We start from the raw sequence: 27,376 nt of genomic DNA, 5'->3' as shown, positions 1-27,376 counted from the left end.
GGTGCTTCCCAGAGTCCGCTCGAGCCGCCGCACAGCGGGGCCGTGAGCCAGGTGGGAATGTGGAAGAGGCAGGGAATTGTGCGGCATCAAGTTATTGTGCCACAGTAAGGCTTAGAGCACACCTGGAAAGGGTGGCTGTGGCAAGCCAGGTGGAAGGGCTTTCCAGCTGACACTTCTTCTTATCATCTATTCTCATTTTCAGGTGTAGCCTGCTACCCCTGAACTTTGCCAGTGAGACTGTTTTGGGGATCTTTCTAGAAACAGGATGAGAGAAGGGATCAGGCTTTACGAAGCTAATTTTATTTTTGGAAGCTGATTGCAGTTCCCAGCAGGACCCTTTGAAGTGTACTGGCAGAGCTGGGGCTGGTGTGGGGGCACAGAACAGGCTGGAGTGGTGGGGGGGACATTGGACAACCCCTGAACAGGTTGTGCAGGGAAACCAGGGAGCAGATGCTGGTGGGGATGCCAGTGTCCTTAGAATCAGCTTGGACCTGGTTTGTAAGAGGGGTGGGTGGTCGGTAATGTGAATTCACAGAAATGTTAGTGGATTACCCTTTTATTTTAAGATGTGCTTTATAAAACAAAGTAGGAATTGTGGTGCCAGTTTTACATATGGGCAGAATAAAGCACAGAGGAGGGGGGCAAAGCTTTGGGTTAGTGTGCTGCAGCAGAGCAGTTAAAGCTGGTTTAAACAGCCTCTGTTCCTATCCTCTGCCATGATGGCTGATCACTCCCATCCTGTGCCCACTCCCTGTGTTATGTTGGCACAGCTGTTTATGAGACAACATGCTGAAGGAAATTAGTTCCCCCATTCCAGCTAACCACACAGCCGCACAAATGCAGTGTTGGAAGCAAAAGTCCAGGAGAGAGGAGTGAGAGGTAAAGTTCAAGTGTCCAAGTAAATGCTATAGCCTCATCTGACGGAAGTCCAATCCAGTTACACCTAGAATGGTACCCAGATCTTGGGGCAGGCAGAACAAAAATTTTTCCTTTGGAGAAACAAACTGAAATAACTAATTGCAACTTCATTAAAGTCTACATTAGCTGAGAAAGTCATGGTAACACATACTAAGTTTGAATCAATTAACATGTTTTTCCTGCCTTGAATAAGCAGAAGAAAAGCACTGGGGAAAACTTCTGGACGAGAATAAATACGTTGTGGGTGAGAACATTCACAATTCAATGAGGCCTTAAAAGCCAGTCATTCACCCATATTGCTTGTCAATGTGTGACTTCTCTAAAATTGCCTTTTGTGAGACAAGAAGACCAGCAGCGTTCCTGCATGAAGCAGACAGTCCCTTGGTGACACTGGATGTGTTGGGGTGGGATGACTGTTTCTGACAAGGTTTTCAGTCATGTTTTTATTCTTTGTGAATTATCAATGAAAAGGGTAGATATGGCTGCAGCACAAACATTGAATGCAACTTGCAAGTTTTTTGTAATAACTTGAGGCTTTTCTTCTGCATTTTTAAGTCACCTGTGACTTTTGCATCATTTGAGTTGTTATGAAAGTGTCTGCTCCAACAGCTGGTCCTTGGGGAGGAACCTGGACTGGTTGCAAATTGTGTGGGGTTTGCTCTGTTAGGTTTTTATTCCGGTAGTATGTGCTTTTTCATGTTTAATAGAAAATTCTTTTGCATGGAAGTTACTTGGTTGTTAGTCAAAAGAGAGGCAAAATGTAGTCACTGTGTCACTTTTCTCAATATTTGCTGAGTTTTGGAGCCTGGTAGCATAATGCTGTAAGGATGCCTTGTCTGCCTGCTGAAACAGCATGTAACAAAATACTGACTGCCCGTAAACATTCCCTCATCTCCCTTTGCAATCTTTCTTTTTAATTAAAAAAACATTTCCTAGAAGTTGCAGTGCTGTGCCAGTGTAATCCATAAACTTGTTTTGTTTTGCTACAGAGAGGATGGTGGTTTTGAGGTATTCTGGTGTATTTTCTTAAGCAGTGTTTGGGGGTTGGTTTATCTTTTTTAATGGTACTTAGCTCACAACAGTCAGTGAGTACCCTTTATAAAGAGAATAAAAGACATCACCATGACCTTTAACTGAAAAAAATTACCATTTGGCTCAGGAAATTTTGATGTAAACCTCAGCAGAATTCTCATTATCTTTTCCTCATTTCATTATTACAGGCATGAAAACCTGTACTACTTAAACCGCTGAGTGAGTCTCAAAAGCTTGGGGGTGGCAAGAGCTGGGCTGGAACCCCAACCCAGCCTCAGATCTGGCCCTTCTGGCTTGGTCATTGGACTCCTAAGTACTTTTAGTTCATTTCAGGTCTTTTCACTGAGCTGATTCAGATGCTGCTGTATTATGCAGGAGAATGGAGGCATGATATGTCTGTATTTTTATTGCAGGAAAATGGATCTTGTTATGTGAGGGCGTTGAGGAAACAGTCCCCAGCTACTGAGAGGAAGAAAGGCCGGTGGGAAATATTCAGGTAGGAAAGCTGTGTGTATCATCAAGCTGTAAAAACACTTTTGGGCCTTCATTCTTTTTCCAGACACTGTGTTGTGTTTGATGCTTGAATGGCTGATCTGGTCACTATCATAGTTTATTTGTTGTTTTAAGAAGCAGCCCTGTTTGGTCAATTGATTGCAACAACAAAACCCCACAAGCAAAGCCCTCAGCATAAACATTCCTCGGGCTATCCCTGGTACGGTATTGATCCTGATACAGAATACAAACAAATTACTCTTTGCGTGAGCCATCCGAGCTATAAAACAGAGCAATAATATGTTCTACTTGCTGCCAATAAATGTGCATTTATAATAAACTAAGCAGAAATCCCTGAGTAGAAGAGAACAGTAGTTTCAATAACATGTTCAATATCTTATGTCCAGCTGTTGTACAGAATTTTTAAAAAAGCACAGAGTGGGCACTCCAGGGTTTCTGCTTCCTCCCTCACTTAAGGAAAAAAAAAAAAATCTTTGCAGACCTTTTCTGTTGCTGCTTTTTCTTTGCTTTTCGGCTTCTTTTAGATATTTTTAAGTAGTTTGTAAACCATAGGTAAGCTCATCTCTGCCGTATTCAGTGTAGTTCATTGCTTCTCAAGAATTTGGCCTACATCATAATTTTCTTGTAGACCAGCTGCCTCTGCTTAAACTGCTATGTGGGTCATCTCCATTTTTGCTCCTTGTCATATCCCAGTGGCATTTCCATATATTGGGAAGTAGCACTAAAGACACATTCATATATCTGTAGTTTTGAATGCACCTGAAATTAGGGGGGGAGTTGGTACCCTGTGACCATCACTGTGGGTGATGCACTGGGTTATGCACTGGGGATGCATAACTGAACCCATTTCCAAAAAGAAAAAATGCTACTGATCATCAAAACATAGTTTTTTGGGGTTTTTTAAAATCTGCTTTACCATGCTCATATAATCCTCCTCATCCATATTTTCAGTGCTGCACTTTGATGAGTTACAGACAGTTGACCTCAAGGCATTTCTTGATGAACATTTCTGTCTGCTCTCAGCCTTGAAAAACTCAACCTTTTCAAGAGCTGTATGGGAGAAAAATGTGTAAGACTAATATTTATAGGCTGAAAGAGAAGAGAGAGGAAAGAGTAAAGTGTAAAACTTGCTTCCAGCAGAAATGCCATCCCTCTTTTACCTCTGATAATTAGAAGCATTTCTGACATGGTTACAAAGCAAGTTAGTGGTGAGTGCCTGCCATTTCCTATGCATTTCTAGTGCAGGACTGTTTTCCTTCCCGATGCTTTCTTCTATGTTGTTTTCAGAGAACCACAGATTTCACCTGATACTCACCTGTTACATTATGATTCATCAATACTCCTATATTTGAGTTACTTCCAAGTATGTACATATGATTGTTTGTAAAAATGCAGGGTTGTGATTCAGGTTCAGATTTTGGGTATTTTTTTTTCATAATGTTTACCAAAGCTCATTTGCATAAATCTTTTCATTAATACTGGTAGCTGAAATAATCCTGAGAGAAGGAGGAGAGGTTTTAAGTGCCATAATTTTTGTCAGGAAAAGATCATGGCTATATTAAGAAATGCAGCAGTACTGATTTTAACTCTGATAGAAGATTTAGAGAGCATTACAAGTAGTTTTTAGAGGTGCCTTAAATGGTGTACTGTATTTAATGGTCCCTGAATATAGGTCTAAGATGCTGGTCTTAGATAATAAAAAATACTATGTGCAGACATAGAAATACAGCAAATAAATAACAAAAGGAAACACGAAACCAAACCCCACCACATTAAGAAACACTCTGTTTTTAGAACTGTGCTCTTGAAAATTTCCTGGAGATTTCCCTAGACTTGGATCTTCATTTTCAAAAATAAAATGAAATTCACTTTTCTGTACCATAAGGAAACTTGGGAAAGAATTTCCTTGCTGTGCCTTGGGGTCATGTGGCCTCACTGCTGTAGAGCTGGAATGTTTGCCATGGTATTTCCGGAGGCTTCATAAACACACAGAAAAAACAGTGGGGATTAGGAGGATTTTTAAAAAATTGCTCTATTTTTCTCCCCCAACCCTTCTTCTTTTTTCTGGCAGCCTAAATTCATTACACTTTAAATGTAGGGTTCTTTTAGGAATTCAGAAGAGTTTTTATTTGATTCGTCCAGTGAATTTTAAGAACTAAGTTAAAATATTTAATAATTTTTAATTGCTGAATTTGTCTAGAATTATTTCTTACTAGGTGTAATACCTGGCAACCTGCATATTAAGCCTAACTCTTATTTAGACGGTCTTAATGGTTTACTTTTGGCATGTGTCACTGTGAGTGACATTCAGTAATCTGACTTGATAGCTGTCATCTTGCAAGGCAGAGTAATGCAAACAAAAGATGAGCACTCAGACAAGGTTACAGTGAAGAGCCGTTTCCTAAGTCCTGCTGCGGTGGCGTAGAATCCCCAAGTCAAATCAGAAAAGCACAGAAATTAGTTCTGGCTCCTGGGATATGAGGGATAGGATTATGCAAACCTCTTCCTTCTGACTGTAGGAATAGTATGTGCTCCTTTTCAGACTTCACAAACACCAGCTAAACTGGGATTATGAGGACCTCTGTGTGTCTGTAATGCCATGGATATGTTATGTCTGGCAAGGTGGGCTGAAGGGACCCTGCAGTCGCTCTTACACCCTGGGCTGACAGAGCTGCATCTTCTCCTTCTCCCTTCCCCTTCCAGCCAAGCTGCCTGTTGAACAAGGGCAGAGAACTGATCTGTTTTAAAAATAACCTGGCAAAAATGAGGAGGGAGGGGGAGGATGAATGGACTATTTTTAGCTTAACCAAGTCCATTCTCTACACAGCATCATGAAGCTGTCCTGACACTACCAGGAGGGGTGGGGAGAAGGCAGTGCAACAGGAGCTGGTAAGCAGCAGCCTGAGATAAGAACTGCTTGTTCCAGATTGCCCTTGTGAAAAATCCCCCAGCAATGAGCCTGTGTATTCCATGAGGCTGCTCAGGACATGGTCAGTGGGTGGTGTATAACCATATCAAGACAGGCTTGTTGCTGAATCAGACTATTTATTGCATCAGAAGTTACAAAAAGGCAGCATAGTTTGAGCTTCTCTTTTAAGTATGAAACAGAAGAGTTGGTTTTTTCCGAACTTCAGGCCCCAAACTGGCACTCTGGGGAGGAGCATGGGTAGATCTGGAATTGAGCAAGGGCTTGGATTCTGCACATTGGTAGGGCTTCTTCACTCCTTTCTCCTGTCCCCTACTGAACTTTCTGAATTCTCTCTTGAAGAGTGACTAATTATTGAATTATATTCTCCTAGTGTGGAAATGTATGAAGTGTAGAATCATTTAGTTTAATAGAGTACGTCTTATGTTTTGTTTCGATAAATTTTGTGATGTCTGATTGCCACAGATTGTCACATTGTCTGACTCCTACTCTTCTGGTCTCTAGCTAGAGCAGTTGATTGAGAAGGGAGTGGGATGAAGCTAAGAAGTTGTTCTGAAACTCTTGGACTGTAACATGTAGGGAAAAACATAGTTTCAGAGATTGGCTTGAATATAAATGTTCTGCTATTTAAAAGTCATCTTTTGTAAAAGTATGCCATGACTCCAAAGGCAAACTGTGTTTTAATTTGAGCTTATCTGCTTGTATATGTGGGGCTTTTTCCAGGTGGATGCACAGAAATATGTGCAGCTGAGTAAAAGGACTTCGTGCTTGAGTTGTCTTCAGTGCTGTACTTTTTATTAAATGCTGTAGCACCCCCCCCCCAAGTTTCAGGTGAAAAATTCCACCTATTTAGGTAGCAAAAATAGTGTACAAGAGCTTTCTTTTTTTTTGGACATGTTCCAAAGTTTTGTGTCATTCCTTAGGATATTTCACTGGTTTGTCACTTTGTGCCTTTATGAGACAGTGCAAAGATTTTTTTATAATTTTGTGATGATACTGTGTGTATCTGAATAGTACTTGTCATGACGTTTGGCTTTGCCCCTTCCCATCTAAGGATTCCCAAGCCTTCCCAAGGAAACTTTTGTTTAGGCAGGGCAACAGGAGTCATGGTTGAAACTTGTTCTCAAAAGCTCTGTGTTCCTAATGGGCTTTGACAGTGGTTGGGAAAGATGTCACTTCAGCATAGTGAAAAGCAACCAAAGTAAATTATATTTTTAATGAAGGATTTTCTATCTGCCTGAATTGATACTGGCAGGACAGTGTAAGTTAAAAATAGAAGAACCTTCTGCAGACACATTTCAATCTACCCTGGTTTTACTTTGTCTAAACAAAAAGCAATGTACACATAGTGAGTGTAGATAGGTCTTTTAGTCTGAGGTTCTTCCTTTGGCAGATGGCTTCTGATTCTTTTCTTTTTCTTTTTTTTTTAAGTAAGTATTGCTTTGAAGGGAGACCAAATAAAATCAGTATTCAAGGATTCTGTTTATCATGTCACTGCATGGGAGATTGCTGTATCCTGTACTAGACCTACTTTATGGTGATATGTACAAGATTCTTATGGCCTTATAAAGGATGCTAACTTGCATTCCTCTCTGCAAAGAAGTATTTCCAAAAGAAATAATATGCAGATTGAATATTTATTTTTGTTCAATACAAAAGTATTCAGAGCTAACTGGCAAATACTTTGCTTCTCTACCCTCCCTTTTTCCCTTAATCATGTTTATCTCCTCAGTGTTTTCTTCTGACTACTGGAAATGCGTTTTTATAGAGTATTTTAGATCAGCAGATTTATAAGCCAAGAATTTTTGTCTTTTCACTGAAGGCATGTGTAAGTAAAGGGACTGAATGATTATTGGGCTTTTATATCTTGCATATATGTATACTGTATATTTTAGATATATTAGATGTATGTGTAAATTGAGATCCTGTTTCAGAACAGTTGTCACTGTCTGAACAATGGTTGATGACTATATGTGTCTTTTTAAATGACTGAAAAATCTAAATAAGGTTAAATTAACCTGCAATAATCTTACTGTGGTGTATTTTTAAATGTTTCATACTGAATAGCATTTAACTACATTTCTCTATTTCACCTTCTTGAAGTTAGTAAGTTCAAGGTATAACTGGTTTTCCACACATTTTATTAGGCCTTGATATTTCTGACAGCATAGCTTTCTTTTTCAGGCCTTCCAGTGGAAAAAGAGAGAGAAAATTATTTCCTTCTCAAGACAAAAGAACAGTGCAAGTGTAATCTCAGCTCTCAGGTTTTCTTTTGTCTCTGTCTCTTAACCTGGTGTGATTAATTGGGTTTGATTTGGTCATGTTTTTAGAAGTTTGTGAAAGGATAGGGGAAAGGGAAGAAAAGTACTCCTTTGAAGCACGTATCAGTGATTCAAATGCTGCCTTGAATCATAAAGATATACATGACTGAAATCTGTGTTACCAGAGTGTGAGAAATTCTGTGTGAAATGCCAGCAGGTTTATAGCCCAAACTGATGATCAGGCAAGGGACAGGGACAAAATATATAAACTGCTTGTACTCTGCTGAGAATATGTAGTCTACACCACAGATCAAACTAAGGCCTTTCAAAGAAAATACTTTCAGCTAGCAAATCATGGAAAACCTCTATATACACAATGTAATCTAAAAATCTCAGAAGTCAAAATAAACCTAGTTAATCTGCAGAATCTGCATGTGTGGAGGAGTGTGTCTGCCACACCTTGTGGGGTCCCTTCTCTCTCTTGCTTATACCTGTCCCATACATCAGAAAGCTCAAACTGAAAGCTAAAAATACTCCTTTACTGTAGAGTGGGAGGAAAAGAGAACAGGTATGAACACCACCTTCCAAAGATACTAAGTGTTTGCTACAGGAACAGTCTGTTGACAGAGAATGCAACAAAATAGTTATGTGTTGAATAAGGTGTTTTCTTTGTTGACTTTTGATTGGGGCACTTCAGTGGAATTTCCTCTTGCCCATGTGTGCTCTTACTGGGTGGGCAGAAGCTCACTAACTTGTATAGGTTGGTTTCTGCTAAATATAGTTTAGCAATGACCATTTTATTACTGTCCTTTTAAATGTAAACATTCCCAGTCTCTTCAGGTGGTCTTCTTAAAATATGCTTTTTTTTTTCCCTGATGATTTTCATTGCTACCCTTTGATTTTTGTCTCATTTTGCTCTGAATTCATAATTTTCTCATACTACTATTGCCAACCACTAGACTATCACTGCTCCTTTAATAAAAACTATGGCACCAGGGGAACATTGGTTTCTCTGGGTCCCAGTTCGATAACAGATTTCCTTCTCTGAGTATATTCCTCTTTTAGACTGTTCAGATGTCTACCAGAAAGAGTGAATTCTTTGTTTGTTGGTGAGACAGATGCCCACCTGTGCTGAATCCATTTAACAGCTACAGTACGATAATGGTTTTTGGTCATTATTGCTCTGGACCTGATAGAAGCCAGAGATGGAGTGCTCTTTATCAGTTTGTAGAGTCTTGCAGTACTTTGCTCTGCCTTTCCCTCACACCTTTGGCCTTTTTGGTGCCTGGTGCCGAAACACCTGCCTGGTACCTTTTTTCTTATAGTGCCTCAGAAGTTTGCAACCCGTTCACTCTATCTGCTCACGGTGCTGAGATCCTGCTGGTTTGCAGTCAGAGCATTTTGGGAGTTTATGTGGAGGGGAAAGAACAGTGCTTGCAGCAGAGGGCATTCCCCAAGAGAAGATGTACTTACACCATGTCTCCTGGGCAGATATGAGCTTGATGTGCTTGTCTTCAGCTGCCCACATTCTGTGTGGAGCCAAAGCAGAAGCCCCATATCCATCGTTCGCATTGTGTTGAGCTCGAGCTAATAAGCTCGGTCTCTTGGCAGGATGTGTTAGATCAGGCTTACTGCTGTGCTAATTGTGCTTACACAGCTTCCAGTTTGGAGCTGGCTCATTTACAGCTGGCTTGGATGGTGGCCAAGAAGGCTCGCCTCTGCCTGCAGTATGCCATGTAGACATACACACATCCAGCACTTGAATGTGTCTGTCAATAGCAGGAAATTATATTTGGAGGGAGGGGAAAATCTTTGGCCTGGCTGCAAGTGTAAACAAGGACAATATTAATGAATGAGGAAGTAGGTAACAGTTTTAATAAGGAGAAAGTTTGATTATTCCTAATTTAGACTCACTGCCACAAGTTGTTTTCAGCCTGTGTGTTTGGCTCTGTCTTGTTCCTCATTTACCACTGTTTTTGTGGGGGTTTTGGTTTGGGTTTTTTTTTTAATATATCTTGGGAACACTTCCCAGATTTAAGAAACCCCATTGTAGAAGTGAGCAGCCTGGTATTTTAACTGAGAAACAGAAGGTAATCTAAACACAGTGTTAAAAATGGGCAAACGTTCAGAGGATAGAAACTTGCTTTTATGATCAGCCCATCCACTGTTTTTTGTCTTCCCTTACTTCATATGTTAGCAAGTTATTGTGTACACTGGCTTTAATGCAGTGTCAAGGATTGGCCCATCTTAGTGTTGAAGTGCTGTAGTTAACTAAAAGTACAGGATACTCACTAGTAACAGGAATTATTCAGGAAGAGGAAACTCAGAGCTGTAAAAAGTTCAAGTTTGTTTATTTAGGTTTGAATAACTAGAGTTCAGAATGACTTGAAAGCCACATCCTCAACTGGCAAAGATTGGATTCATCAGTTACCAGCAGTTATGTCATTTACTTCATCAAGAATATGTCCCCTCAGTTATTATGAAATCTTCTTTCTGTGGAGGAAGGTGGTGGTAGATGGGAACATAGGAGTGTGCATGTACATAAATATAGAGAAAACTGGCCTAGTCTCTTAATTTATTGTGAAATAATATAATGATCCATCAGCCACATTGCTATGAGCTCTCTTAATATTTGAGCCCATTTTTCTCAAATTATTTTTTTAGTCACAAACATCCATGCATCACTGCATTAACTTGCTTGACAGTTTAGAGGCTACTTCTCCTTTTGAGCAAGCCTTGAAGAGACAGTAACAACCTTCTAGTTCTAAAATCACTGTTATTAAAACAACCAGGCAAAGGCAGAGTTGAATAATGATTTAGCTCCCAGAATTAATTTGAAATTTCAGCAGCACTAAGTAATATTTTAGTGGCATTATAATCCTGTGCATTACATAGTAAATCTGCAGACTGCACTGCCAGAGGAAGAACCCTGCAGTATTTAAGTGACACTGTAACACCATGGTATTATATTCAGGTCATTAGGGGGCATTTTACAGGATTGAAGTTATCTGGCAGAATGTCAAGGGTGAATTGTATAATCTCTGTTTCTTTGCCCCTCCAAATATGTAGATTAGGGGTTTAAAAAAAATAAATGACACGTTGGTCACCAGTGTTCCTCCTCTGTCTCAGCCCACTGTATCACCTGTGCACCACTTGCAGGGTCAACAAACACTGAGAGGGGAAGGGAAGGGAGGGAGCAAAAGATACTCAAAGATGGCTCAAATGGCTGGTGAGAGAGCACTGTACTGGGGGTTGGGTTTTTTTCTATATGAATCAGAGCAATTGATAGATAAGTATAAACACAAGTATTTGGCTTTTGTAGCAGGTGTCAGCAGGTGTCCAGAATGGTGGAAAGTTCTGAGCTCCAAGGTGGGTGTTTCCAGAGCAGATCCCTAACACTAACCTTAAGAAGAGGCAGGGGCACTCCTGTGGTTGAATATACTAAAGGAGATGAATGCCTCTTTCCCTTTTGTGCCTTAGAAATTCCTTCTAAATTCACATGTATGGCCCATCGTAATGATTTTGATACCTCTTTTCAAATGTAGTCATCATTCAGACAGCTCTGGTTGAATTTAGAGAGAGTATTAGGCTGTGAAAAGCATGTGTTCTCAGCAGCTCATTGCTGCCTCTGGCAGAAGTTGCTGCCATTCAGATCTGCTAGCTAGATAGTTCATATGATTATTCTGTGCACCATTGGAGACAAACTGGGCTGGGTTAGTTTAAACATGTAAATAGTAGCTTTGGATCATTCTTTCTGCAAGAAACAGATAATCATCACACAAGTAAACTAGCTGTCTAATAGCAAATTTCACCACATCAGTCTTCTCTTGTCTTTCCTTGTCTTTCCTTCACTTTGTTTAAACTACAGCTTTTGGGGTGGTGGGAACATTTGTTAAAAATAATAATAAAAAAGGATCACTGACAAAAAGTAAAGTTGAAATAATGTTTAACTTCCAGTGGTGGGAATGGCAATGGTAACAGGCTGGTTGGTCAGGGCTTCATAACCTTTTCGGATAAAAAAGTGGCCATCATACAAATGGGGTGCATGACTGTGATCTTTCTGTGCTCTAAGTGGTTGAGGGGGGAACCCCAAGAACAGTTTGTTTATTTGAAGAGCTTGATTTTCTCTCATCTAGAAGATGGGCCAATTTATTATAGGCTCATACCTGTTTTCTTCTTGCTGCATTCCATGTGATGGGAAATTCTTAGAAAAGTCTCATGGTCAAGAGGTGTGCTTGGCTGCTGCATACCAGTACTCAAAAAGAGTGGTGAGGATACTGGACATTATTTTTACAGGTCTTTCCAAAGATAGCATTAACATCTTACTAGGGAGTAGTGCAAGACTTGTATTTGTAGAGAAGTGTTGGCTATGCCAATGGGAGAATTGCCTTACCTGGCAGAGCTGCTGCCGTAGGAGGCTGTGAAGGCAGATCAGCAGGTTGAACGCGGCTGTGGCTGACAGCTCCATGAACAGACATGAGGGGCAGCACATGTTCCTACTCTGGCTGGCTGTGGTGCTGGGGAGTAAAGGCAGTAAGCTGGGCTTATGTGCCCTGCCTACCTAAGTATCTTCTGCTCAGAATACCCAGTTAGAGGGATGACTTGATCAACCCACAATAGCATGTTTTCTGTTCCTACTGCTTTGCTGTGTATAAAATACTATAAATGTTATTCACTGTATTTTAAATTACTTCAATACCCTCTGCTTCTGCTTCCTTCTTTTTTTTGTTGTTTTTTATGAGAAAAGACTAAACTTTCATTTTCATATCTATAGCCTACTTTCACAGAGGATAAAGCTTCAGTTTAGATTTAGAGGACTGTTCTCTCTGGATCTTGTTTTGCTTTAGTTGTCACCAGCATTTGTTTTAAAATGTGTATCAGGAAGCCAGTTCTGTCCAACCATTTCTACTGGGTATTTTTTCAAGTTAAAGGCAGTGGGCTTTCCTGAAAAAGTCCATAGACAAAGAACTCCCCAGTGTGTCTCTAGCGATCTGTGCAGTTAGCAGTTACTCCTGTGAGCTGTCATTTTACAGTAAAAATAGAAAATGTAAAATATTGATTACGTATGCAAGTACAAGAAATGTACATCTGTATACTAGCTCTCCAGAAGCTTGTAGATAAAAATAGATTTTAGTCACATTTTTCCTTTTAATGTGGCACAAGAAGTAAGTTTTGTTATTGAGGAAGTATGTGTGAAGCCATAAGGCTATAAGCTTGTGAAGAGAACTTTATTCCAGCTATTTTGTTAAATGAATTAATGCAGAAATTTTCTGGGACTTTTCTTCCTAAATAAGGGACATGTACTAGTTATTGTGGTGCAGCAGTGAGCTGCATGAAGTTCAGAACGGGAGAGATCTGTGTTGGTTATTAAATGCATACTGTATACCAGGTATTGTAGTTTATGCACACTAGAAATACATAGTGGCCTGATGCTTATGTTACTGTGCCACTTGTACTGCCTTTTCAATGTATTTGTTGATGCTGCAACACTTTTTGCACTAAGTTTTAGATAATTCAGCACCTGCTTTTCTCAGTTGAAATACTCATGCTGCTCTCATTGGTGGTAGACAGCAAAAGCCTGTTTCCCTTCCATCTCACTGAAGGAAAACATCTGGAGGACAGGTTTCACTGTCCTTAGCCATTGAATCTGTTGTGACTTTTTTTGATTGCTATCAGTTTGAAGAATTGCCGGATATGGTTTTGATCCAGAAACTTGCCAAACCAACCTGTGCCTCTAGCGTCTTATAAGGACTGGTCATGAAAATAGGAAGATCGTAGGACAAGCCACATTATCTTATGAGATGATGTGTATATGGTAAGTTCAGAATAATTACACAATGAAGTAATCGGCCAGCAACTTATTACGTTCCTCAGTATGAACCTCAATAATAGATTGGTCTGGCAAAAATAGAACTTTTCTTTTAATAGCCATTGTCAAAGTGTTTTTAAGCATTGTCAATGTTTATTTAAAGTTGAACTGATACCAGGCTCACTCTCCAGTTCTTTATAGAACGAAAATTCTTTACTCAGAACGAATCTTAATAATTAATTGAAGGTATTTTAGAAATAGGGTTTGTGGTGGAGTTTAATTTCAATGCTTATTCGCTTCATCCACAGTGACTGTAGATATTAATTTCAAATTATGTCTTATTAAAGATTTTGAGTAATAACCACCTGGTTCTTTGACATTTTGGGTTTATACATGAAACCAGGGAATCAACTACATTTGCTTATTTTGTTGCCAAAATGTAGCTTGACTTCTGCAAACAGTTTAATGGAGAGGATTCAGTTTTAATGGAGTGGATTCAGTTTTGATAACTGGATTCAGTTATCACAGTAATACCTGTGATAACATCCAGCATTTTTAGGAAGGCTTTGTCTTTGTTTTCTGTAGCTGGTAAATCTATTATTTTGGATATGAATACACCCAAACCCAATTTACTACTTGTAACATGAAAGTACTACACAAGCTACCAGAATATTTGTAGCTGTAATACTCTCTGATGGAGGTACTGTACTTTGCAGCATGTCTGCTTTCTTCCTTTGGTAAGCTTGCAGTTGATTCTTTTTTGGACAATGTGCATTCACGCATACATGTGCAAAGTGCATTATCAGCCTGAAGCTTCAGGCTAAATGTGTGAGCCTGGGTGTCATGTTTCTAATGAAATGTGAAGTAATTGCTCAAGTGTAGAAGATGTACGTGTGTTTATGGAACGTGAAGTACAGGCACAGTCTGCGATTTCAAGTGTCTTATGAAAATGTGTGTGTGGTAAGGCCATGCTGTCTTCAAAACAAACTTATGTTCTTGAACTTCAGACTTCTTAGTCTTGAAAAGTGAAGTGAATGACAGAATACCTTAAATACTTCCATATGTGTTTATATATATAGTAGGTCTAAAACCACTTACACCAAGGTAACTTACTGCAAAGGAGAAACATCTGCTGAATTAATTTTCATGAGGTAGATACTTTTCTTAAGTTTCTGTGTTGTGAGGCTTCCCAGCCAAGAGGAGAAAAAACATACAGGTATGGTGATCTGTTAAATAAATGAAACAAGTGGATTGTGGGTAAATAAATTTGAGTGACAAAGAGATTATATAAGGAGAGTAAAAAGCATTCTTACACAAAGAACAGTGGATGGTGCCTACCTCTCCATCATGATCCCAAACGCTAGAAAAATCAAAGGCTTTATTCTTACTGGAGAGACTGAAAGAAGGTCAAGTTCAAAAATAGCTTTGGGTCAAAAAGGAGGGAGGAGAAAGAGACAGTATAGACACTGAGATGAGTAACTTCAGGTAACATTTGAGTGTTGGACATGTCATTGAGAGAACTGCTGCTGAGGAAGAGACCTGCTGTAGCTAATATTTTCAGTATAGTGACATATGATATCACTACTAGAAATGGGCTGCTTCGGGTGCAGGGTGTCATTGTACCCTATTTATTGGTGTCTATTGATCCTCCGTTTCCATGTATGCGATGCTGGGACTTCTGAGGCCACATGCCTTGGTTGTCTTGTGGCAATATTCCAAGCCATTCTATAAATCCTTCCTCATGAATTATGGAGGAAAAAAACTGCCCTGTTCCTTACCTGGTTAAGACTTTTAGGAAGACAGTGAAGGCTCTTGTGCAATTTAACCTTTCTTGTCCTCAGCCCTTTACTCACTTACACAGCTATAAAGAGACATAAATGCTGGACCTATGCTCTAATCCTTATCATCACTGTACCACCTTGAAGTCATGACTTTTGAAGCATTTGTAGCTGCAGAAATGCTTTAATGTTGCTGAAACTTCTTTCCTATGTGCTTTAAAAGTGCACATGGTGGTGGATTTAATCTGAGACTTGCGTACAAGTACTTTGACTAGATACTCTCTGAGTTTAGAAACAATGTAGGAAGTAATATGCCAAGGAGAAAGGATTTATTTAATTTTATTCAAAAACTTCTAAACAGATTGAGTCTCTGATAATCCTAGCAGCTGATACTTGGAGTTAGATTTTGAGGAAGTAAGTGTCTTCTACCGGCATCTCAATATTTTAACTATAGTTTTCAAAAAAAATTTTTTTAAATGTAAAGCATAATAGTATCAAATGAGATAAGAGTCTGAAAACCTCCACTCAATAAACTGATATGTTCTCCAGGAAATTGATGATATATCAAAAGCTGTTTCTTCAGATAGCAATCACTAGCTTAGCTTCCCAAAATGAATGTGAAATACGGACATTGAGAGAAGGCTTGTGTCTGCTTATAATGGTGCTGGTTTTGTCTACAGAGTTCTTGGCTTATCTTGAGAGGGGTGCTGAAACACAACAAAACCGATGCAAACTGTTTCAGCCAGCACCACTTTCTTCTGACCATAAATATTTCTTGGCTTATGTGTATGAGATCAATTCTAAGAAATTTTAATATTTTGTTTTTTCCTGTTTCTTTTTTTTTTCTCCTTTTTAATGACCAAATATACTGGATGAAAACAGATCCTCCAATTAAAGAGAAGCTATATATTTAAAATTAAGCATATTCTCCCATACAGAAATAAAACTATGCATGCCTTTTTAATCAGTCTTTCTAAACAGGGCATAGAAATCTACGTCTGTTGTGGTGGCAGTGATGTTTGTTTCCTTTTTTTTCTTTTGGAATTGCTGAATGTTTTCTTCAAATAATCTCTTTTGTGGCTAATCTGGGGTCTTTGCCACTGCTGTGATAATGAAGCAGTGTCCACTGGACCAAGTAGTATCTTGCATTGAAGTCTCTTAGTAGAAGGAGCAGTGAGACATGCACGCCTGACCCATGTGTGGTTTGTGTATAACAGATTGTCTCTCTTGAAAATGAGCATTCACAGGTCTCTTCTGTTCAAACTGGAAGTGACTGTTGTAAAGGGTGCTCTTCATTCACAGGGAGTGAGGCGTGTTGTTGTCCCACTTAGTGGGACCCCAGAGGCCAGCCTGATCCCGGGAGATCCACTGGGAAACACGAAAGCTTTGGGGTGAACTTCAGGTTTCAGATGTGGGCAGATGTGGTTTGGTCAGTCAGTGTATTTTTCAACCCTGTTGAGATGAGCTTTAAGATGGGCATTTCTTGCTTGCACTGAGTCACTGCTTAGGTGACCAAATACATAGGCAAGCTGATTTTTGCAATGAGCAAGTTTTTTTACAAATGGACATAATTTCCACTAGTTTCGCTTTCAAGTCTGTCTAAAAATGAGTGATTGTTAGTGTTTGCACACGATGCCTTGGGAGTCATTAATTATTTATCTTCATGAATGCCTGTGTGAGAAAGGATTTGGTTACCCCTGTTTTACAGGACACAGACAGGGCATGAATTGACTTGTAGACTGTGCTGTGCTATGGTAGAGTGCTCCATAGAAAGACTGTCATGAAGCTGCAAGGAAGGGTGTTGCTCATTGTACTGTGCTTTATTTTTAGAGGATTCAAGAGCAAACTGCTGCAAGTATCGGACTGGAAGGAATATTGCCTTTTCTCACTCTTTCTTAATTCTGTAAAAGTCCTTATCAAAAACTGGTAGTGTTTTCGAGTCTCATAATAGCTTAAAAGACTTCTGTCTACTGAAGGAAGCCCAAGCCAGCTCAATTGTTTCTTTTGAGGGCGAGGTGCAGGGTGTTGTTTGTGCAGCCAGCCTTGGCAATGCCTTCCCCTCCCCAACTTCTTTGTCCCCCTTCTTCCCTTCCCCCGCCTCCCCAATTATTTTTCCAGAGACCTTGGCTTGCTGCTTCTGGGGCAGCAGCAGCAGCTGCTAGTGCTGTCCTGTAATTCTTCCATCTCGGTCACAGGGGACTGGAAGGGGAAAGACAGTCTGTCTCAGCAGCAGTCCACCAGCTGCCGCTACAATCTATAACGCGTAAATTTGCAAAATATAGCTTTTAATTTTGCTTTGCAGTCAGAATGAAAAACTAGAGTGCACCACCACTGCCATCGTTGATTGATTAATAGAAATAAATGCTCCCCGCTCCCTGGTTCAGACTTGGACTAAAAGAACTTGGAAGTGGCTAAAAATAAAAGGTAAGAAACCTGACAGATTTTCCCACCAACAGAGTAATTAACAACACATTGTTGTGTATGTGTGCTTGAGAATGGGCTCTGGCTAGGTAAAAGCTGTTGAGTAATGCAAAAATATTAACTAAATCAGAGTATAAAATTAGGCTTAGGGTCATGATATTTTCTGAAGTACGTGGATAAGCAGGGCTTCTTTGTTACAGCATTAAAGACTGAGGTAGTCCCACAGATTCTAGCCTAAGAGGTTTTCCTGAAACTGTGTATTGAGACATATTTTTGGTTTTGAGGTTTTTCTTAAAGGAGAGAGGAGGGGAATTAAAGAAGAATAGGCACTGTTCTTTCTCTGCCAGCAATGTAGTTGGAGTACCAATAGTAAGTGCTTGTTTTGTGTCCAGTCATACATCTTGAGTAAGGAAATGGCACATAGAAAAGGTAAGCAGCCCCCAAATTTCCATTAGAAATGGATTTGTAACCTCTTCAGTGTGTGTTTATGAATGATGAATCTTTTAGTTGGACCATTCAAGAAGAACCAGCCATAACATGGCCAAAATTTGTGAAAGAACTTGTTTGAACTGAGTAGTTTAACTCAGTGGGTTGTTCAGAAGACTTTAACTGTAAAACACCATTCATAAAAAGAATTCTTGTTGTTGTGGCACACATTATTGACCAAGGATGACTGTTGTGTGTATAGCTGAGAGAACTACTTTTATCACAAGTCAGTTTTGCAGCTGATTTGTCAGAATTTGGGAGAGAGCAGATCTAGACTTTACCCTTGTGGACACCCTGACACTGTCAATAAACATGCAGTGGAACCTAGTACCTATCTCCAGAATTGCCAGTCCTGATTTCTATACATCTTACATGATACTAACGTCAGCACTTTTAAGTAAAAGCACAAACAGACCCTAATCTCTCAAGACGCACTACTTTGAATATATATGTTGTTCAGACATGTTGGCAGAAGTAAGCTAAATCTATGTGTGTCTTTGGGACTCCAAAGAAAACCATTTAAAATGGTTTAAGGAATAAAAAAACCCAATCCTCGTGCATGTGTGTGCACATATTATCTTAAATTTGTTGGAGTTTTTAGTATGTGAAAAATACAGCCTTGAGTGTATACCATGTTTTTCATCACCTGGGAAAATAGAGTAAGAAGAAATTATATAGTTGACCCATTATTCAGGCACCTGGGAATTAAGAGAATGGAAGAGCACTTTGTTTCTCTGAAGTCCTTCCTGGTTATACATATATATATATATTTTAAATAAACATGGTATGCTCAAATATTTATTTAAAAGCAGTGTTCAGTCATATGACTTGCTTGGGCAGAGAAGCAAAATTTAGTGAAGTGCACACTCTTTGTGTTATTCAGTTGCAGTGTTTTGGGTGGGCTACTTGCTCACTTTCAGGGAGAAGATAGAAATGAAATGATAGAGGCTCTTCACAGGTGAAAACCAGCAGAACTCTTGGAAATACTACTTTAGCCAGACTTTATAGTATTGCACATTACTAGTCTTGTCAACGTATCAGAAATTACCTACCAAAAATTGTTTGTGTTTAACCTTTAAAGAAAAACTGCTAGAGTATGTTTTAAAACTTAAATGGTAGCAAGCTGGATTGAAGCTTGCTAATTTCTGACTAGGTGGCAACAAAGGCCTCTAGAACTCTCAGTAAAGTTTCCAAGAAAGCAAGTTCCCCTTTCCAATACATATTTTTATTTGTCTTCCTATTGTGGTAAAGGCATCTATCTTCTGCCAGTGTTTTCTGAGCTATGCACTGAATTCTTTTGAAGATGATTGAATTTGCTTTTTATTGAGTTTTCCTTCCCTTCAGAATTAATACTGTTATTTTAACATTCAAGCTCCCAAGCACAGCTTCTTTCATACAGATATTGTTACTTTGGCACTACAAAAGACACCCTTACTAGATACTGGTATTTTCAGCATGGGCTGTTTTCCATCCATTCTGCAAGGCCTGATTCTTAATGCAAAGAACAGCATTAAGGTCTCAGTGAGAACCAGCCTTTCCTCATTTCTGCCCCTGTGGGGATTTGAGCAGTCTCTGCAGCCTCCTGCATAGACACTATATGTGGGGAACGCCACTTTGGGGGCAAAGCTAACCTGTTGGAGAGTGGAGTTTTGAGGGTGTGCTCTGAAATTTTTCAGCAGCTGCATTGTCACTGGGTACCTCCTGTGTAACCCTTTCCATGGAAGTGGGAAGGTGGCTGTTACTGTTGTGTCCATGAAACTTTGGCTATGGGCAGTAAGCCCATAGTCAAATCTGTAGATCCATTCTGGTTCTTAGAATAACAAATTTTGAGACAAGAATAGACATAAATAGATATTTAAAGATCTTTCAGAAAAGAGACCTAAAAGCACATGCAATCTCCTTGAAAGACTATGGTATCTAGAAAATGGATTTCTTAATTTCAACTTAATTTCTAAATTCCTCAGCCACAAAATTTCTTGGTAGTTGGACTCTTAAAAATCCATGTTCCCCAAAACCTCTCTAAGGGAGTGAGAAAGAGGGAGAAAAAAATGTAAGTTTGAAGCTTGCCTAACATATCAGTTGGGATAACATCACTTCTGTCTGTCCTTAGTAAAACACAATGCCAGATCAGGAGCCAGGGGATAATATTTTGCTCTAAATTGTTTTCCTATAATATCTGAAGCTGCACAGTCTCAAATCAGGAGTGGAGAAAGGCTATCCTGAGTCTCTCTCTTTGCCTGCTGATACAAGCATGATTTCATTATACAAACATTTGCTCCATTAATTGTCGTTATTCCTAATCCTCCATTTTGCTTAATGGCAAAACATTTCACTGCAGGGGAAAAAAAATTAGATTAAAGTAAAGACTTTCAGACAGTAAAGAGTACTAATTGAAACCTGCAAGGGATACCCCCATCATGGAAATTCAAAATTACAGAAGTTATTACTGATGTAACTGGAAAAGTGATACTTGAAAATCCTCAGGCGTACACTTTGCATTAAGTTTTTGTATGTTTTAAGTCAGGGTTGGGTTTTTTTTCTTCCTCTGCAAATGTAAGAACACAGCTTTAGTGAATGTGTGTACCTAGTGCTACATGTGTGTTTGTACAACATGCATTTTGTCTTCTAATGGAAAGTAGAGGTTTTGATTGTGTCCATGTGGACCTCTAAAAGGAGATAAAGTGCAGATGGAGATGCTAGAACATTTTGGTTCTGTTTCTCTTTGCTCCTTCCATGTGGGTTGGTTTTTTTTAGCCCCTGTCTTCCCCTGCAGTAGTGTTGCGTTGAGATCTCAGAATAAAATATTTTTCCCTGTGCAAAATGCACGTGTGTGTTTCTGTGTTTTCCTTTGCAGTCTGTGGTATAGAGCAATGTAGATGTCTTATTTCTGTTCTCTAGAAGTTGATAATACTTTACCCAAAGGAAGACTGGGGCATATGAAGGTTTCCCTACTTCTCCTTCCTGCAGCTCCTGCAGGAAGTGGAGAGCAGTGAGCTGCTCCTGGAGCTCCTTTCCCATATGACAGACCTCCAGCTTGCAGGCACACAGATGGGGGTTGTGTTGAGTGCATAAAAATATGAATGCGGATGCTTATCGGAGAAACATCATGTGCCTTCAGTGAGTGTACAGTGGTAGGACAGCACTTTCTAAATGGATTTTGAGGTTGCACAGCGTTTGGTAAGGAAAGGAATAAAGAGTGTGTTTCCTTTTGAAGGGAAGAGAGCAATATTCTAAAAGGCATCCCTCGAATATCTCTCAACAATTTTCGTTGTTTTGAAGAGTTTAAACCTACACAGTTCTGGATTTTTGGGTTATTTTTTGGTTCCTTGATTTGGCACATTTTTGAATGCATAATACAGTATGTTGGTTGTGTGTGTGTCATGAAGGAACCCTAGTAAAATGTAAATTCATGGTTTTAAAATTATGTTTCCTGAGATGATCTGTTCTCTGTGTGTTTTGTGCTCTGCATCTCCCTCCATTCCCCCACCCTCAGGTCCATTAGGTGTAAGTCAGATTAGCTCAGTGACTCTTACCAGACCTCTTTTTCCTGTTAGCCCCAGATAAATTTATATGACTTAAAGAGTGAACTCCAGGCAAAACCTTTTTCCTGCTGGGGACAAGAGCTGCATTTGCCAAAGGTCTGTGTTGGTGAATAGTACCCCACTGTGCTCTATATGGGACAGTGTGTGGGTGGTAATTTACATGGTAAACAAAGGTAGGCAGGGAAGGTAGATAGTTCAGCTTATGCTTTCAATGCTTCTCCTTAAAAAGTACCTGTTGAAAATTAGCAGCAGCAAATATCACAAAAAGAAGATTGGTGTAGATTTTTCTGTATTTAAGAATCAATCTTTAAATAAAAGGATTTTTACACACTTTTGATAGTAAATTAAATGTATTGATAAAACTTGTACCAATTTTGTGGTAAAGGCAAATAAAGACTGTACCTGCAACTATTCCATTTAAGGATAAATGGAAACCTTTTATTTAATCAGCAAAATAGGCTCATACTCATCTGAAGGATCACACACATCCTCTTCCTGCCACCCTAAATGGGTTGTTTGCTTGTTTGTCATAAAAGGTGTAGGAAGGCAATGTGAATTAGATGGCAAAGGACTTGAGAGAGTGTCAGGAAGCATTGACATTCTTATTTGTAGCATGTCTCTACTATGTGACCTTGGACAAGTCTCTTCACCTATGCCATATCCTGTTATTAGATTATAAATCTGTGCTGGGAGAATGCTTGTCGCAGTTTGCTTTTGTACCTGGCAAAGGGCCTTTTAGATATTATTGTAAAACAAATAATAGAAATAAGGATAAAAGGTTTTTTTCTGGAACACTAGCCTTCCATGGAGATAGGGATTTCTTTTTAAGCTTGCTCTGGTACCCACTCATCTACAAAAATGTTCATTCACTGTGTCGCCTTCCAAGCAGCAAAAACCTTCTAACATGAAATTTGCTATTTATTCAGCTAAATAAATGTTGTGGGTGAATGTGCAGTCCTTGAAAAGTTTTGCACATTCATTCTAAAATACAAAAAACCTAACACGTGAATATTTGCAGTATTTTCTTTTTGATTAAAGTAGAGGGCTTTCTGTGGCGTTGTATAAACTGTGTATTTTAATTGCGGTCACAGTCTGTTTCCTTGGGGGAAGGCTTGTCACTCAGAAGTGGCTGATCAATGTGATAACTGTTAGCCCATGGACACTCTAACGAGCCCAGCTCACGCTGCTGCGGGAAAGTCGCTGCCGTATTCCATGTGACGAAACTCTTGTTCCAGTTCACCTCCCATTTTGCACTGATACCCCTCATGCTCGCGCTGGCGCACGGAAGGGAGCTCACATGGGAGACTCTCCCTTCCAGTTCACTGACTTGCATCCAGGCCACTTGCAGATGCTGCCGTGCGGAGAAGCTGCTGGTCTGCGTGGCAGGAGAGCTTGTTGTGTAACGCTGCGTGTCACAAGGGGTTTCTGCCACGCTGCCTGGCCTCACACTGAGCTCTTCCCCTACACTGCATCTGATGAGCAGCGTGGTTGAGTTGTGGGAATTCAACTCTGTCTTTTGCAGGGTTTAATAGTTGAAATTTCATGGATTTGCATGTCAGTGGGAGGAAAACCTTATGTGCTTCTGGTTGCAGTGTAGAGGAGCAAGTATTTTGTTTCCAATAAATTTTTGGGTGTTTTTGCTTTTGGGTTGTTTTGAGGGTGTTTCTTCTATGCCATTCAGGACACTGCAAGTCTATTTTTCAAGTGTTTTGTTACTAACACGCTACAAAATTTTTAAAAGGGAGAGAAATTAAGATTTACAGGTGGTAGTCACTTAATTCTAGGACTTGACTCTTTAATTATAAAATAACACTTTAATTCAAAGTAACATAAGAAAGATTGCTTTTTAATTGTTTATAATGTCAAAAAGGATAAATATGTAAGTTTAATCTGTGCTCCTGCATACATTCAAGAGTCTTCTCTCCAATAATGTTTTTATCAAGCTGTTTAATTTGTTGCAGCTTTTAAAAGATGTCATGTGATGTAGTAATTTAAAAAGTAAAAAATTAAGACAGTACAAAGAGAACATACCTGACATGAATACAATATAACGTGCGTGTGGTTCAACTTACTCTGAATAATATTCCTATGCAGTTCCTGTTAGTTCCTTGGGTGTGACTTTGCTAATAGCAGAGAGGGTATTGACCAAGGTCTTTGCTGATAATTACTTCCTAAATATAGTTAAATACGAAGGTGGTGCTAGCAAGATGCTAATTGGCTTACAAACAGTTTTGAGATTTTTCATTTTCCCAGCACCACTAGGTTAGAGCATGCGGTGCAGCAGTTCTTCGACAGAGAGGACTGCTGGTGGAGCTGCTGAAGCCAACAGAGCAGGATGTCCTGTGGTGTCACATTGGAGATGGAGTCTTTGTGCTTAAGGCACAGACAAAATACTTCTTTGATAGCTGTGGGACTTCAGGGAAGCCATTCAGTCCCACTGTCTAAAAGAGAAGCAATACTTTGCTTCTCGTCTTTCTAGAACTTAAGCTGGGGGGGGGTGGGGGAGTGTATATATTTATAAATAAAAGGTTGGTCACTAGCTTACAACATCACTGGAATACAGGCAGGTTTAAAATGTGTTTGTCATCATGGAACAAAACCGTTGTGGGTTGTCTGCATTAGTGCGGATATGCCATATTGCAGCTACGCTGACTTGGAGCTATCATCAGCTGTTTGGAAAGGCCCCAAATGTTGCTTAGACAACACACCTTATTCTTCCAAAAGCCAAGGCTTTCGTGGAAGCAGTAAGTGTAATTTTCCAAAGCAGGGCTGGCATGGGAGCATTAGGGGGATCTGAAAGACAAAAGGGAACGGGGGCTTTAATGAGCACCTTTGTCCAAGTTAGCGCGCAGCTGTCCCCAGCACGGCGCGCTGCTGTGCGGCTCCGGGTGTTTGTGCTGTGTAAGCGTGACTAATGGCTGTGATTCATGAGGAGCGTGCCTTGTCTTGGGACGGCTGAGCTGGTTTCACCTCAAGCTGCCTGCTCCCTTTCTCGGAAGCTTGCTGTGCTCCAGTGGGGTTGGCAGAGCTGCTCACCAAGCAGCTGCTGACCTGCTGTGAACGATGGTTGACATATGAGGATAAACCAAAAGCAGGACTGCTGGCAGCGTGGACTTTGTGGCAGTGGTCTGCCTGTGATACCTCTTATGTTAAGCCTGGAATGATGATGCAGTGATGGTTTTCAGTGGGAACATATTCCAGCAAAGGCTGAAACAATTACAGTCTGACATGAAGTTTTAGTGGACAGTTAAGGAAGAAATAATATTGTGAGTCACTGGCAGCAAAAGCCTCTGTGTTGTTTTTGGTTGGTTGGGGTTTGGGGTTTTTTTGTTTGTTTGTTTTTCTTTTTTAAGGCAGCTTATTTTTGTTGAAATTTCATCTCTGTAAAATAGAGTTCTTGCATTATTGCTGGTTTTTTAGGAGGTCTGCAAATGTTTAGGTTATCCCCTAATTTCTCAAATACAAAGGGTGTGTAGTTGAGGCCAAGCATGGGAACATGCATCCACTGAAATTGCTCATGATCCAGTGATATTTTTTGGCCCTGGTAGGTATTGTGTCAAACATGATTCTAAACCTATTTGTTGCCTCACTTAAACCTTTGAGTTTATCTGGTAACTGCTCTAAAGAGCTGATTTTTATCAAAGTGTCATTATATAAATATTTTTCAGTCATGGGAAGATAATGCATCCTTGTGTAAAACCTGCTTCTTGCTGAAATCGATGAAGAGCAAGGCCCAGTTCCTTGCAGGGCAGTGGCATTGTTGTGAGGTTATCAGAAGGTTAAAGGTACAAATCAGCTGTTGGCTTCAGTAACTGCTATGAGAGAAATATGGAAAAAGATACATTTTTTTTGTAAATGAGATAGCATAGTGTGTGATTCTGACCTTTGCTGTAAGAGGTGCAAGTGAAACAAGATTTTGTGGCTCCAGGAAGACAAGATTTAGATGTTCCCATTTGGGCTGTAAAAGAAGGTGAACTTTTTCAGAGAGCATTCATAATGCTTGCCATGGGTTACTGTTGAGCATCCTGCTTTGAAAAGCAAACCTTTATCCAAAACTTTGATCCATTTTAGGTGGTTAAGGAAGGCACAAGAAGCATTTTACAACATTGACACATGCCTCTGAACTGATGTTTGGGTTTTTTTGGAAGAAGAAAGAGATATACCACAGAAAATACTATTCTTGAAATATTTGTGACCATTACAAAATTGGGATGAATTGGAACTTTCCCAGGATTTCTAGACCAAAGTGGTGCTGGTAAGTGTGTCAACTCCTTGAAGCTGGCCCAAAACCTCCAGAAGTTTGGAGGTTTGCACAGTGCTAGCGGCAATTAATTATGCCTGAAAAAAGATACACACTTTGGGTTTTTAAAAAGGAGAACTTGCTGTGATAGATAAAACATATTCTATTTTAAAGCATTTTGAGAGTTGAAGAATGATTTTGGTTTCTTCTACCCTGACTTCCTCCCCCTCCCCATTTATATTTTTCAATACATCTGCAACACTGGAGTTATGAAAGTGATTTGGGAAGAGAAGACTGGGTGACCAGCTACCATGGCAATGGCAGACATATTAGGCATAAGATTCTAAACAGTATTCTACTCCCTTATTTGAAGAAGCATTTCTTTTAATATTTGACCCCATTAGAACTTGAACATTGTAAATGATGGTAACATGTTTAAAACATGTTTTGGTTTTTCTCATATGTGTTGTCATCCTGCGTTTACAGTGGAACACACACTGTGAGTTTAAGACTTTGGAAATTCTTCATTTTGGAATTGAGAAATAGGATTTTTCAGGCAATCTGAATTTCCATCTCAAAGGAACTGGAAATTTCATGTCTTCTAAATTTTCTATTTAAAAAAAAAAAAAAGCTTTACAAAAAAATTGCTTTGAAATTGCTGTCTCTTAAATGAAGCAGAATGCTGTCATCTTCTGGTTTCTTTCATTAGCTTTGTGTACATCACCATTCTCATTTTGTAAATAAAAATGTTAGTGTACCCACACTGTAGCTTGAGCTGGGAAGAGATGCAGTGGTAGGGCAGTCCTGACCAAGACCCTGGCTTATCTTAATCACTGACTCAAGAGAAGTCCCAGTACTAATAATTTTTGGACCTGTGATGCTTTCCGTGTCTAAGGCAGGGAGCCATAGTATTTAAAAACATTTCATATTTCACCAGCATTTTGTAAAGAAATCTTTATTTCATCATGAAAGCCAGTGCAAATCATTAATCCTGGGTCCTGATCCAACAAGTAGCTGCATGCAGGCAGGAGCCTGCCTGTGTGGAATTTTCATGAAGGCTCAGTGCCTCTGATGAGTTTCTCAAAAGTATTTCCAGAAGGTTAGAACTAAAGCCATTCAGTTTAGGGTCCCATAGGACTTTTTTAACCATTCTGGAAATGTCAGCATTGTTTGACATGACCTTGCATTGAAAGGGCTATCCATACAGGGGTGCTGCAGATCCCAGCAGGCAGGAGGAAAACAGGAACTCCCAAGAATGTCATCCCTTACCACGCTCTTCCTCTGAGGGGTTTCAAAGACTGGCAAGCTTGTGTGGTTTGGCAAAACTTGTAATTGATGAGCAGTTTTCAAGAAAAGTTTTGCCAGTAACTTACCAAAAGAAATATTCCCACTGTTATGTCAGGTTTTACAGTCACTTTTTGTTTGTTTATATTTAATCTCAAACCATTGA

General features: G+C 39.6%; 1 protein-coding gene across 7 annotated transcripts in view; it reads left to right on the top strand.

The window, feature by feature from the left end:
• The window catches only part of ZMIZ1 (zinc finger MIZ-type containing 1), a 294,507-nt gene that overhangs the window by 68,194 nt on the left and 198,937 nt on the right, over positions 1-27,376 (top strand). For 5 of the 7 annotated variants that reach the window (XM_042018528.1, XM_042018532.1, XM_042018526.1 and 2 more), the window contains exon 2: positions 2,364-2,446. The exons of 1 other annotated variant lie outside the window; for it this stretch is intronic. The gene's annotated coding sequence lies outside the window, so the exon portion shown is untranslated. Of the gene's footprint in view, positions 1-2,363; positions 2,447-17,539; positions 17,662-27,376 lie in introns of all 7 variants that reach the window. One more of the 7 variants, XM_042018524.1, reaches the window with a different exon arrangement.

This window comes from Corvus kubaryi, unplaced genomic scaffold (assembly GCF_017639235.1).
Source record: "Corvus kubaryi isolate FWS band 111438036 unplaced genomic scaffold, C.kubaryi_AGA036_p1.0 138, whole genome shotgun sequence".
Taxonomy (NCBI): domain Eukaryota; kingdom Metazoa; phylum Chordata; class Aves; order Passeriformes; family Corvidae; genus Corvus; species Corvus kubaryi.
The sequence above is the reverse complement of the archived record's forward strand: the minus strand, read 5'-3'. Positions and strand labels throughout refer to the sequence as shown.